General features: G+C 36.1%; 1 pseudogene; it reads left to right on the forward strand.

Annotated features, from left to right (window-relative positions):
• The first annotated feature begins 5,805 nt into the window (after positions 1–5,805).
• Positions 5,806–7,205, forward strand: LOC100464186 (annotated as a pseudogene).
• Positions 7,206–11,005: the final 3,800 nt, after the last annotated feature.

Here is an 11,005-nt window from a genome sequence, read left to right on the forward strand (position 1 = left end):
TCACTGACCAATTTTGTAACCAGGAAACCAGCCCTACAGGAGAGATTAAGGGGGGTTCTATAAAAGTAAAAAGTCCCCAAGAGTAATACAGAACAGAAAGTCACAGTCCATAGAAGCAAAGACTTTACAGGCAGCATGTCATCATTAAAATCATATCTCTCAATAATCACTCTCAATGTAAATGGCCTAAATGTTCCCGTAAAACACCACAGGGTGCAGATTGGAAAAAAGACATGACCCATCCATTTGCTGCCCACAAGAGACTCAATTTGAACCTAAAGATACATTCAGACTGAAAGTAAAGGGATGGAAAACCATTTTTCATGCCAATGGACCTCAAAAAAAAAAGCTGGGGTAGCAATTCTCATATCACATAGATTGGATTTCAAACTAAAGAATGTAGTTAGAGATACAGATGGACACTATATTATTCTTAAAGGATGTATCCAACAAGTGGATATGACAATTATAAATATATATGCCCCCAACAGGGGAGCAGCAAGATACACAAGCCAACTCTTAACCAAAATAAAGAGACATATAGATAAGAACACAGTAATAGTAGGGGACCTCAACACCCCACTATCAGAAATAGACAGAACACCCTGGCAAAAACTAAGCAAAGAATCAAAGGCTTTGAATGCCATACTCGACGAGTTGGACCTCATAGATATATATAGAACTCTACACCTCAGAACAAAAGAATACTCATTCTATTCGAATGCACATGGAACATTCTCCAGAATAGACCATGCTCTGGGTCACAAAACAGGTCTCATGATACCAAAAGACTGAAATTATTCCCTGCATATTCTCAGACCACAATGCTTTGAAATTGGAACTCAACCACNAGGAGACCTCAACACTACACTATCAGCAAGAGATAGATCACCTAAGCAGAAAATAAACAAAGAAACAAGAGCATTGAATGCCATACTAGATGAGTTGGACCTCATAGATATATATAGAACTCTACACCTCAGAACAAAAGAATACTCATTCTATTCGAATGCACATGGAACATTCTCCAGAATAGACCATGCTCTGGGTCACAAAACAGGTCTCATGATACCAAAAGACTGAAATTATTCCCTGCATATTCTCAGACCACAATGCTTTGAAATTGGAACTCAACCACAAGGAAAAACCTGGAAGAAACTCAAACACTTGGAGGCTAAGAACCATCCTGCTCAAGAATGACTCGATAAACCAGGAAATCAAAAAACAAANTCAAAAATCAATTTAAACAATTTTTGGAGACCAAGGAGAGTGAAAACACAATGGTCCCAAACCTATGGGACAGTGCAAACGCAGTCCTAAGGGGAAAATACATAGCCATCCAAGCCTCACTCAAAAAAATACAAAAATTTTAATGCAGTTTTTATATTCTCACCTCAAGAAGCTGGAACAGCAACAGAAGAAAAGGCCTAATCCACCCATGATAAAGCAGTTGATCATGATTAGAGCAGAGATCAGTGAATTAGAAACCAGGAGCAGAGTAAGGCAGATCAACAGAACTAGAAGCTGGTTCTTTGAAAGAGTAAATAATATTGACAAACCACTGGAAGACTTAGCCAAAAGAATAGAAAAAGGACCCAAATTAGGAAAATTATGAATGAAAAGGGAGAGGTCACAACCAACACCAATGAAATAGGAAGGATTATTAGAAACTTTTATCAACACCTTTATGCCAATAAATTAACCAATGTGGAAGAGATGGAGGCCTTCCTGGAAACCTATAAACTACCAAGACTGAAACAGGAAGAAATTGATTTCTTAAATAGGCCAATTAACTATGAAGAAATTGAGTCAGTGATAAACAACCTTCCAAATAATAAAACTCCAGGCCCAGACGGTTTTCCTGGGGAATTCTACCAAACATTCAAAGAAGAAATAATACCTATTCTCCTAAAGCTATTTCAAAAAATAGAAACAGAAGGAAAGCTACCAAACTCATTCTATGAGGCTAATATTACCTTGATCCCCAAACCAGGCAAAGACCCCCTCAAAAAGGAGAATTACAGACCGATTTCTCTAATGAATATGGATGCCAAAATCCTCAACAAGATCCTTGCTAATAGAATCCAACAGTACATTAAAAGGATTATCCATCATGACCAAGTGGGATTCATACCTGGGATGCAAGCATGGTTCANCGAAGGGGTTGTAACAGTGATTAAAAACCTTCCAAAGAACAAAACACCAGGGCCTGATAGTTTCCCCGGGGAATTCTACCCTTCAAAGAAGAAATAATACCTATTCTCCTGAAGCTGTTTCAAAAAATAGAAACAGAAGGAAAGCTACCAAACTCATTCTATGAGGCTAATATTACCTTGATCCCCAAACCAGGCAAAGACCCCCTCAAAAAGGAGAATTACAGACCGATTTCTCTAATGAATATGGATGCCAAAATCNCATGAGTATGGACGCCAAAATTGTCAACAAGATCCTTGCTATTAGAATCCAACGGTACATTAAAAAGATTACCCATCATGACCAAGTGGGATTCATCCCTGGGATGCAAGGGTGGTTCAACATTCGCAAATTGGTCAGTGTGATAGTTTATATCAACAAGAAAAAAGCCAAAAATCATACGATACTCTCAATAGATGCAGAAAAAGCTTTTGACAAAATACAGCATCCTTTCCTGATTAAAACCCTTCAGAGTGTAGGGATTGAGAGTACATTTCTCAATCTCATAAAAACCATCTATGAAAACCCTACAGCAAATATCATTGTCAATGGGGAAAAGCTGGAAGCCTTTCCCTTAAGATCAGGAACACGGCAAGGATGCCCACTCTCACCATTATTATTCAACATAGTACTAGAAGTCCTTGCAACAGCAATCAGAAGACAAAAAGGGATCAAAGGTATCCAAATCGGCAAAGAAGAAGTCAAACTGTCTCTCTTTGCAGATGACATGATACTCTATATGGAAAACCCAAAGGAATCCACTCCCAAACTATTANTACTGTCTCTCTTCGCAGATGACATGATACTCTATATGGAAAACTCAAAAGAATCCACCCCCAAACTACTACAAGTTATAGAGCAATTCAGTAATGTGGCAGAATACAAAATCAATGCTCAGAAATCAGTTGCATTTCTATACACGAACAATGAGACTGAAGAAAGGGAAATTAGGGAATCCATCCCATTTACAATTGCACTAAAAATCATATATTATCTCCGAATTAACTTAACCAGAGACGTAAAGGACCTATATTCTAGAAACTACAAACCACTCTTGAATGACAATGAAGAAGGCACAAAAAGATGGAAAAATATTCCATGCTCATGAATCGGAAGAAATAACATTGTTAAAATGTCAATGCTACCCAGAGCAATCTACATTTTCAATGCTATCCCGGTCAAAATACCATTGCCATTTTTCAAAGAACTGGAAAAAACAGCCCATAAATTTGTGTGGAACCAGAAAAGGCACTGAATGGCCAAGGAAGTGTTGAAAAGGAAAAACAAAGCTGGGGGCATCACAATGCCGGATTTCAAGCTGTACTACAAAGCTGTGATCACAAAGACAGCATGGTACTGGCACAAAAACAGACACATCGACCAATGGAACAGAATAGAGAACCCAGAAATGGACCCTCAGCTCTTTGGGCAAATAATCTTTGACAAAGCAAGAAAAAACATCCAGTGGAAAAAAGACAGTGTCTTCAATAAATGGTGCTGGGAAAATTGGACAGCTACATGCAAAAGAATGAAACTTGACCACTCTCTCACACCATACACAAAAATCAACTCCAAATGGATGAAAGACCTCAATGTGAGACAGGAATCCATCAAAATCCTAGAGGAGAGTATAGGCAGCAACCTCTATGACATCAGCCACACCAACCTTTTTCATGACACATCTCCAAAGGCAAAAGTAACAAAAGAAAAAAATGAACTTGTGGGACTTCATCAAGATAAAAAGCTTCTGCAGAGCCAAGGAAACAGTCCAAAAAGTAAGAGGCAGCCCATGGAATGGGAGATTATATTTGCAAATGACACTACAGATAAAAGACTGGTATCCAAGATCTACAAAGAATTTCCGAACTCAATACACAAGAAACAAACAAACAAATCATAAAATGAGCAGTATATGTGGACAGACAATTTTCCAATGAAGACACAAAAATGGCTAACAGACACATGAAAAAATGTTCAACATCATTAGCCATCAGGGAAATTCTAATCAAAACTACACTAAGATACCACCTTACGCCAGTTAGAGTGGCAAAAATTGACAAGGCAAAAAACAACAATTGTTGGCGAGGATGTGGAGAAAGGGGATCCATCTTACACTGTTGGTGGGAATGCAAGTTGGTACAGCCACTCTGGAAAACAGTGTGGAGGTCCCTTGAAAGTTTAAAAATTAAGCTCTCCTACTTTCCAGTCTTTACACTACTGGTTATTTACTCCAAAGATACAGACGTAGTGAAGAGAAGGGCCATATGTACCCCAATGTCCATAGCAGCATTGTCCACAATAAATTGTGGAAGGAGCCGAGATGCCCTTCAACGGATGACTGGATTAAGAAGATGTGGTCCATACATACAATGGAATATTACTCAGCTATTGGAAAGAAAGAGTTCTCAACATTTGCTGCAACATGGACGGCACTGGAGGAGATAATGCTAAGTGAAATAAGCCAAGCAGAGAAAGACAATAATCATGTGGTTTCTCTCATCTATGGAACATAAGAACTAGGAAGATCGGTAGGAGAAGAAAGGGATAAAAAAAGGGGGAGTAATCAGAAGGGGGAATGAAGCATGAGAGACTATGGACTCTGAGAAACAAACTGAGGGCTTCCAAGTGGAGGGGGGTGGGGGAATGGGATAGACTAGTGATGGGTAGTAAGGAGGGCACCTATGGAATGGTGCAATGGGTGTTATACGCAACTAATGAATCATTGAACTTTACATCAAAATCCAGGGATGTACTGTATGGTGACTAACATTATATAATAAAAAATATTTTATAAAAAATAAATAAGATTCATGTCTTTATACTCTGAATAAATAGCTTATTTGTAATAATCTTTCTAAGCCTGGTCCCATTGATTTTTGTAATTTCTATGCATCAGGGTGGAAGTCTATGTACGCCCCATAAAACCGTATTTTGTGCTAAGCTATGTTAGGGAGGGAATAAGTTTCATGATAACTACAGTAAAAAACAGAAATAAACAATAATCCATAGAGTCAATATATACCTAGATGTTTCATGTAACCCCTGGACTTCCAAGAATTCCAAAGCTTACTTAAAGACTTAGGAGCAGCAGATATAGAATTCTGAAAGGGCAATTGTTACAAGAATTGCCTGATACACACAGCAGAAACTATTTTTACATGTTTTAAGTCCCTACAAACCTAAACATTTTCAGGTTTTTCCTTGGGAAAATGATTAGAACAAAGTGGTATTAATTAATGACCACTCGATGGTCTTTGAATGCACAGCTCTGAGGATGGAAAGACAAAAATTCCTTCATGCAGAAGCAAAAAATTGAATATTATACCTTGATCCACATATGTATTGTGACCGTGGGTAAATGACAATATAATGGATGAGAGATCTAATAAGAAATGTTGCCCTATGAGAATAAGTTGTCTTCCTAATTTCCTTGGTAATTGTTACCAAAATTAGGCACCAAGGGAGAGACTGATTGCAGATGTTGGTCATTTTCTATTAAAATACCTAAGGAGCGAACTTTCCAGAATGCTTTGTGAGATATGGAGGAGGGTCAGCTGCCTGCTCCTTCCTGCTCCCCCAAGCCGGCCTCGGCCCTCTCACTGGCTGTAGAAAATGGTGAAAGAAACCACTCAGTATGAGGTTTGGGGGGTCAATCCAATGCCACCTGGGAGGAATTGAAAAAGGCCTACAGGAAACTGGCCTTGAAGTACCACCCTGATAAGAATCCAATTGAAGGAGAGAAGTTTAAAAAGGTTTCTCAAGCTTCTGAAGTACTCTCTGATGCAAAGACAGGGGAATTGTATGACAAAGGAGGTAAACAGTCAATTAAAGAGGGTGGAGCTGGTGGTGGTTTTGTCTCCCCCATGGACATCTTTGATATGTTTTTTTTGGAGGAGGAAGAGGGATTCAGAGAGAAAGGAGAGGTAAAAATGTGCCTCAGCTCTCAGTAATCTGAGAAGATTTATATAATTCTGCAACAAGAAAACTAGCTCTGCAAAAGAATGTGATTGTGATAAATGTGAAGGCCGAGGTGGTAAGAAAGGAGCAGATGGATATTGTCCCAATTGCCAAGATACTGGAATGCAAATAAGAATTCATCAGATAGGGGCACCTGAGTGGCACAGCGGTTAAGCGTCTGCCTTCGGCTCAGGGCGTGATCCCGCTGTTATGGGATCGAGCCCCACATCAGGCTCCTCTGCTATGAGCCTGCTTCTTCCTCTCCTACTCCCCCTGCTTGTGTTCCCTCTCTCGCTGGCTAACTCTATCTCTGTCAAATAAATAAATAAAATCTTTAAAAAAAAAAGAATTCATCAGATAAGACCTGGAATGGTTCAGCAAATTCAATATGTGTGGATCGAGTGCCAGGGCCATGGGGAAGGGATCAGTCCTAAAGATAGATGTAAAAGCTGCAATGGGAGGAAGGTAGTTCGAGAGAAGAAGATTCTAGAAATTCATTTTGACAAAAGCATGAAAGATAGCCAGAAGATAGTATTCCATGTGGAAGAAGACCAAGAACCAGGACTGGAACCAGGAGATATTATCATTGTTTTAAATCAGAAGGACCATGCTGTTTTTACTGGGCGAGGAGAAGACCTTTTCATGTGTATGGACATACAGCTGGTTGAAGCACTGTTTGGCTTTCAAAAGCCAATATCTACTCTTGACAACTGAACCGTTTTCATCACTTCTCATCCTGGTCAAATTGTCAAGCATGGAGATATCAAGTGTATGCTAAATGAAGGCATACTAATTTATCGTAGACCACATGAGAAGGGATGCCTAATTATCGAATTTAAGGTAAACTTTCCTGAGAATGTCTTTCTCCTGATAAACTCTCTTTGCTGGAAAAACTCTTACCTGAGGCGAAGGAACTAGAGGAGACTGATGGAATGGACCAGGTAGAACTTGTGGGCTTTGATCCAAATCAGGAAAGAGGGCACCATTACAATGGAGAAGCATATGAGGATGATGAACATCATCCCAGGGGTGGTGTTCAGTGTCAGACCTCTTAATGGGGTCAGTGATTAACACTGCTGGTATTTTATATGCAGCAGTGAATGAGTGAAGGAATATAGTCATAGCTCACTACTTGTTATTGTTTTTGTTTTAATATTCAACTATAGTATTGTTTTAAAAGTTAAATGAAGAATAAACTCAACTATAAAAACTCAAAAAATAAAAAAAATAAAGTAAAATAAAATACCTAAGGAGACAGGTACGTCAATATTCCAGTATACACACACACATTCTTGTGTGTTTGGGTATGGATATTTATATATACATACATATTCATATATATATTATATATACATATGCATGGTTATATAAATACATATATATTTATGTAAATATACAAGATATATAACTATATAATTATAGTGATTATAAGTGCAACTACTATAACTATACATATACAACACCATAAAGAAAAAAGAACTTGTCACATTTCTGAATTAGACCAGATAAAATAATCACACCCAAATCTCAATATTTCTCTACGTATTTGTGCTGAGTTTAGTCTTTAAGGTATGTTCATCTTCACTGCATTTCTATTGCTCTAATCACTTTGGTTTCTGTCTTTTAACTTTGTATATCCATGAAAAGTCAAGTCAAATTTCTACCACAGGAAATACCCCTTACTAATGCCTTCTGCTAAGATGATTTGTATTTTTATTTTTTCTCTCTTTTTTATTTTTTCTTTAAATTCAATTAGCCAACATATAGTACATCAGTAGTTTCAGACGTAGAGCTCAATAATTCATCAGTTGTGTATAACAGCCAGCGCTCATCATAGCCATACCAACCTGTATGTGTCTGATCTTGTGTGATGATTTTTATAGAATATTTCTGAAAATTCCTTTCAAGTTGTAGTGGGAAGGAGTATTAAAGATCTCCCTATTTAAGGTAGGATTAAAAAAATTCTAACCAAATGTTTATGAGTCCTTAATTCACCCAGAAGATCAATATTCTATGATTGCTTCTTATGTACCACTTTCAGACATTTTTCCAAACTCGACAGCTGGAGTTAAAAGTCTGTTACTTGCTTTTCTGGAGTTTTGCTGTTTCACAATGTAACCTAAACTATATAGGCCAAACTTAGACTTCATAAGAGAGTTATAATTGCTAACCTGGGTTAGTCCAATGACCCTTATACCTTATAAGGTATTCTCTTTTGGACAGTAAAAGATTTTTTAATTGTCATTATTTTTTCAAGGCTCAAGAATTTCTGGTATCCAACTACCTGAACTTAACACTGATTTAATTTTTTATGGCTTTCTGCCTGAATTTGTGACTGTAATTTTCTACTTGACTAGTTTGATTCTTCATTTTTATCTGCAGATATATGTTACTGTCATCCCTCTAAAATTGTAAGGCAATAACAAGCAGATGGGTTTTAAAAAGCACTTGTAGGACCACAACACATATGCATCACAACATACATAAATTGTCTATGCTATGTTTGACCCTAGCATGAATTTAAATCTAGCCTGATACATGATTATGGCAAAAACACGCACTCTGTCTTTAAGCTTGTAGCTCCTCTCAAGTTTACACTAATAGAGGAAATAAAAGCAAAAAAAGGAACACATAACACCACCCACACCCAAAATTAAACCTTCCACTAAAAAATTTCCTACCACTTATTGCATGGAACACTGGGTGTTATACACAAACAATGAATCATGGAAAACTACATCAAAAACTAATGAAGTACTGTATAGTGACTAACATAACATAATAATAATAAAAATTCCCTACCAAAAAAACCAAACCAAACCAAAACAAAACAAAACAAAATAAATAAAAACAAAACAAAAAACCCCTCCATTTTTACATTCTGGGATGGGCTTACACTAAGTGTATGGCTGGGAGAGTGGGAGTGAGAAAGTTTGGAAGAGTGAGAGTGAGAAAACCAATAGCAATTAATTCATCATATTTTACTAAATGAAATAGAAAAATCCTTGAAAATTTCTAGAATAAGACAGAATTTGACCAATAAGAATTGAGGGGTATGTGTAGAGAGCACCAGGATTCTTTTCTCCCCCAAGTTGTGTCTGTGCCTCTCCTACCTCCCACATGTGGCTTTTCTCTCTCTAGTTGTGTAGTTTTTTCTTTCAGTACTCAGATTTCCTGGATTTTCAGAATGATTTGATATTTATCTAGCTGTGTTCGAGGGATGAGGACAGCAAAGGGTCCTTCTACTACTCTGCCATCTTAACTCTTTTCCTGAAATTTTCTTACTGATGTGTAGTTTTCATTTGTTCCATGTATGCACCTTTGTTGTTTGTATTTTTCCCTAAACTGGCTTTCCTTTTCACTCCCCCAATGATGCCTTTTGATGAAGGGAAATTATTATTCTAATATAATTCAAATTATGTTTATTATTTTGCAGTTATCTATTTTTTGTCTTGTTTGAGGAATTTTATAGAATATTATGAAGGTATAATCCTATGTTATCTTCTAGAACTTTTATTGGTTTGTCTTTCATATTTAGTTCTATAATTCATCTGGAATTCATTTTTGTGTATAGTGTGAGGTAGTTTTTCTTTCCTTTGTAGATATCATATTTTTATTTAAAATGACTTTATTTTACTTTCAATTGTTTTTTAAGAGAGTTAAGGGAGAAAAAAATAATTCATATTATGTATTTATCATCAGCAATGTCGCCTTATCTACTACTTTGTATTCCTCTTTGTACATCTGAATTAGACAACAAATGTTTCCTTTCAGCTTGAAAAACTTCCCTTAAGTTTTTATTCTAACATAATTTGTAGGCAACAAATTATCTCAGATCATATTTATTGATAAAATGTATTATTCCACCCTTATTTTCAAAGGATATGTTTAATGAATATAGAATTCTGTGTTGACAGGCTTTTGTTTTATTTGCTTTAAAGACGTCATTGCACTGTATTTTAGCCACCATTGTTTCTGATGAGACGTTCAGCATTACTTGTGTTCCTGCTTCTTTTAATGACACATCATTTCCTTATAAATAAAATGGCTCTTCAAAGAAAATATAACATTATTGTAAAGTCTGGTTTATATCAAATGGAAAATTAAAATTTGTAACAATACCACAAACGATAGGGAGTGATAATGGAATTATAATGTTGTAATTTTCATATACTTGTAAAATATAAAATTGCATTGCAAAGTGGTAGAATTTTATTCTAAGTAGACTTTGCTACCAATACATATTGTAATCCCCAGAGCAAAAGCTAAAAATTAACAATAAGAAGAATTATACTATAAAGACAATGTAGGAAAAAAAATGAAATAATGTAAAAAAAATGGTTGATACCCAGAAGAAAATAAAAATAGAGTAATAAAGTAAAGAAAAAGAGAAACAGATGAGATAAATAAACAAATAGAAAAAATGGTGGACCTGAAGTCACTATGTCAATTATTACATTAAAGACAAATGGATCAAACACACTAATTAAGGCAGATACGTTTAGATTGAATAAAAAAGAAGACATAACTTTATGTTGTTTAAAAGACAAGAACTCTAGATATAAAAACAAGGTGGATTAAAAGTAGAAATAAAAAAGAGAGAAAAGAATATTGCTGAATATAAACAGAAAAATTTATACTGATGGAAGTGTCAACTCAATAGGAGCACATAAACATACTAAATGTGTTTTCAGCCATCAAACACCTTCAAAACACATTAAACATAAACTAACAAAACTAAAGAAAAAATAAAATCCATAATCATGGTTGGAGCTTTTATCATCTTCCCTGCTCAGTTATTGACAGAACAGGTAGATATAAACATAGCAAGAGTATAGAAGACTTGAATAACACT

Source organism: Ailuropoda melanoleuca, chromosome X (assembly GCF_002007445.2).
Source record: "Ailuropoda melanoleuca isolate Jingjing chromosome X, ASM200744v2, whole genome shotgun sequence".
Lineage (NCBI taxonomy): Eukaryota > Metazoa > Chordata > Mammalia > Carnivora > Ursidae > Ailuropoda > Ailuropoda melanoleuca.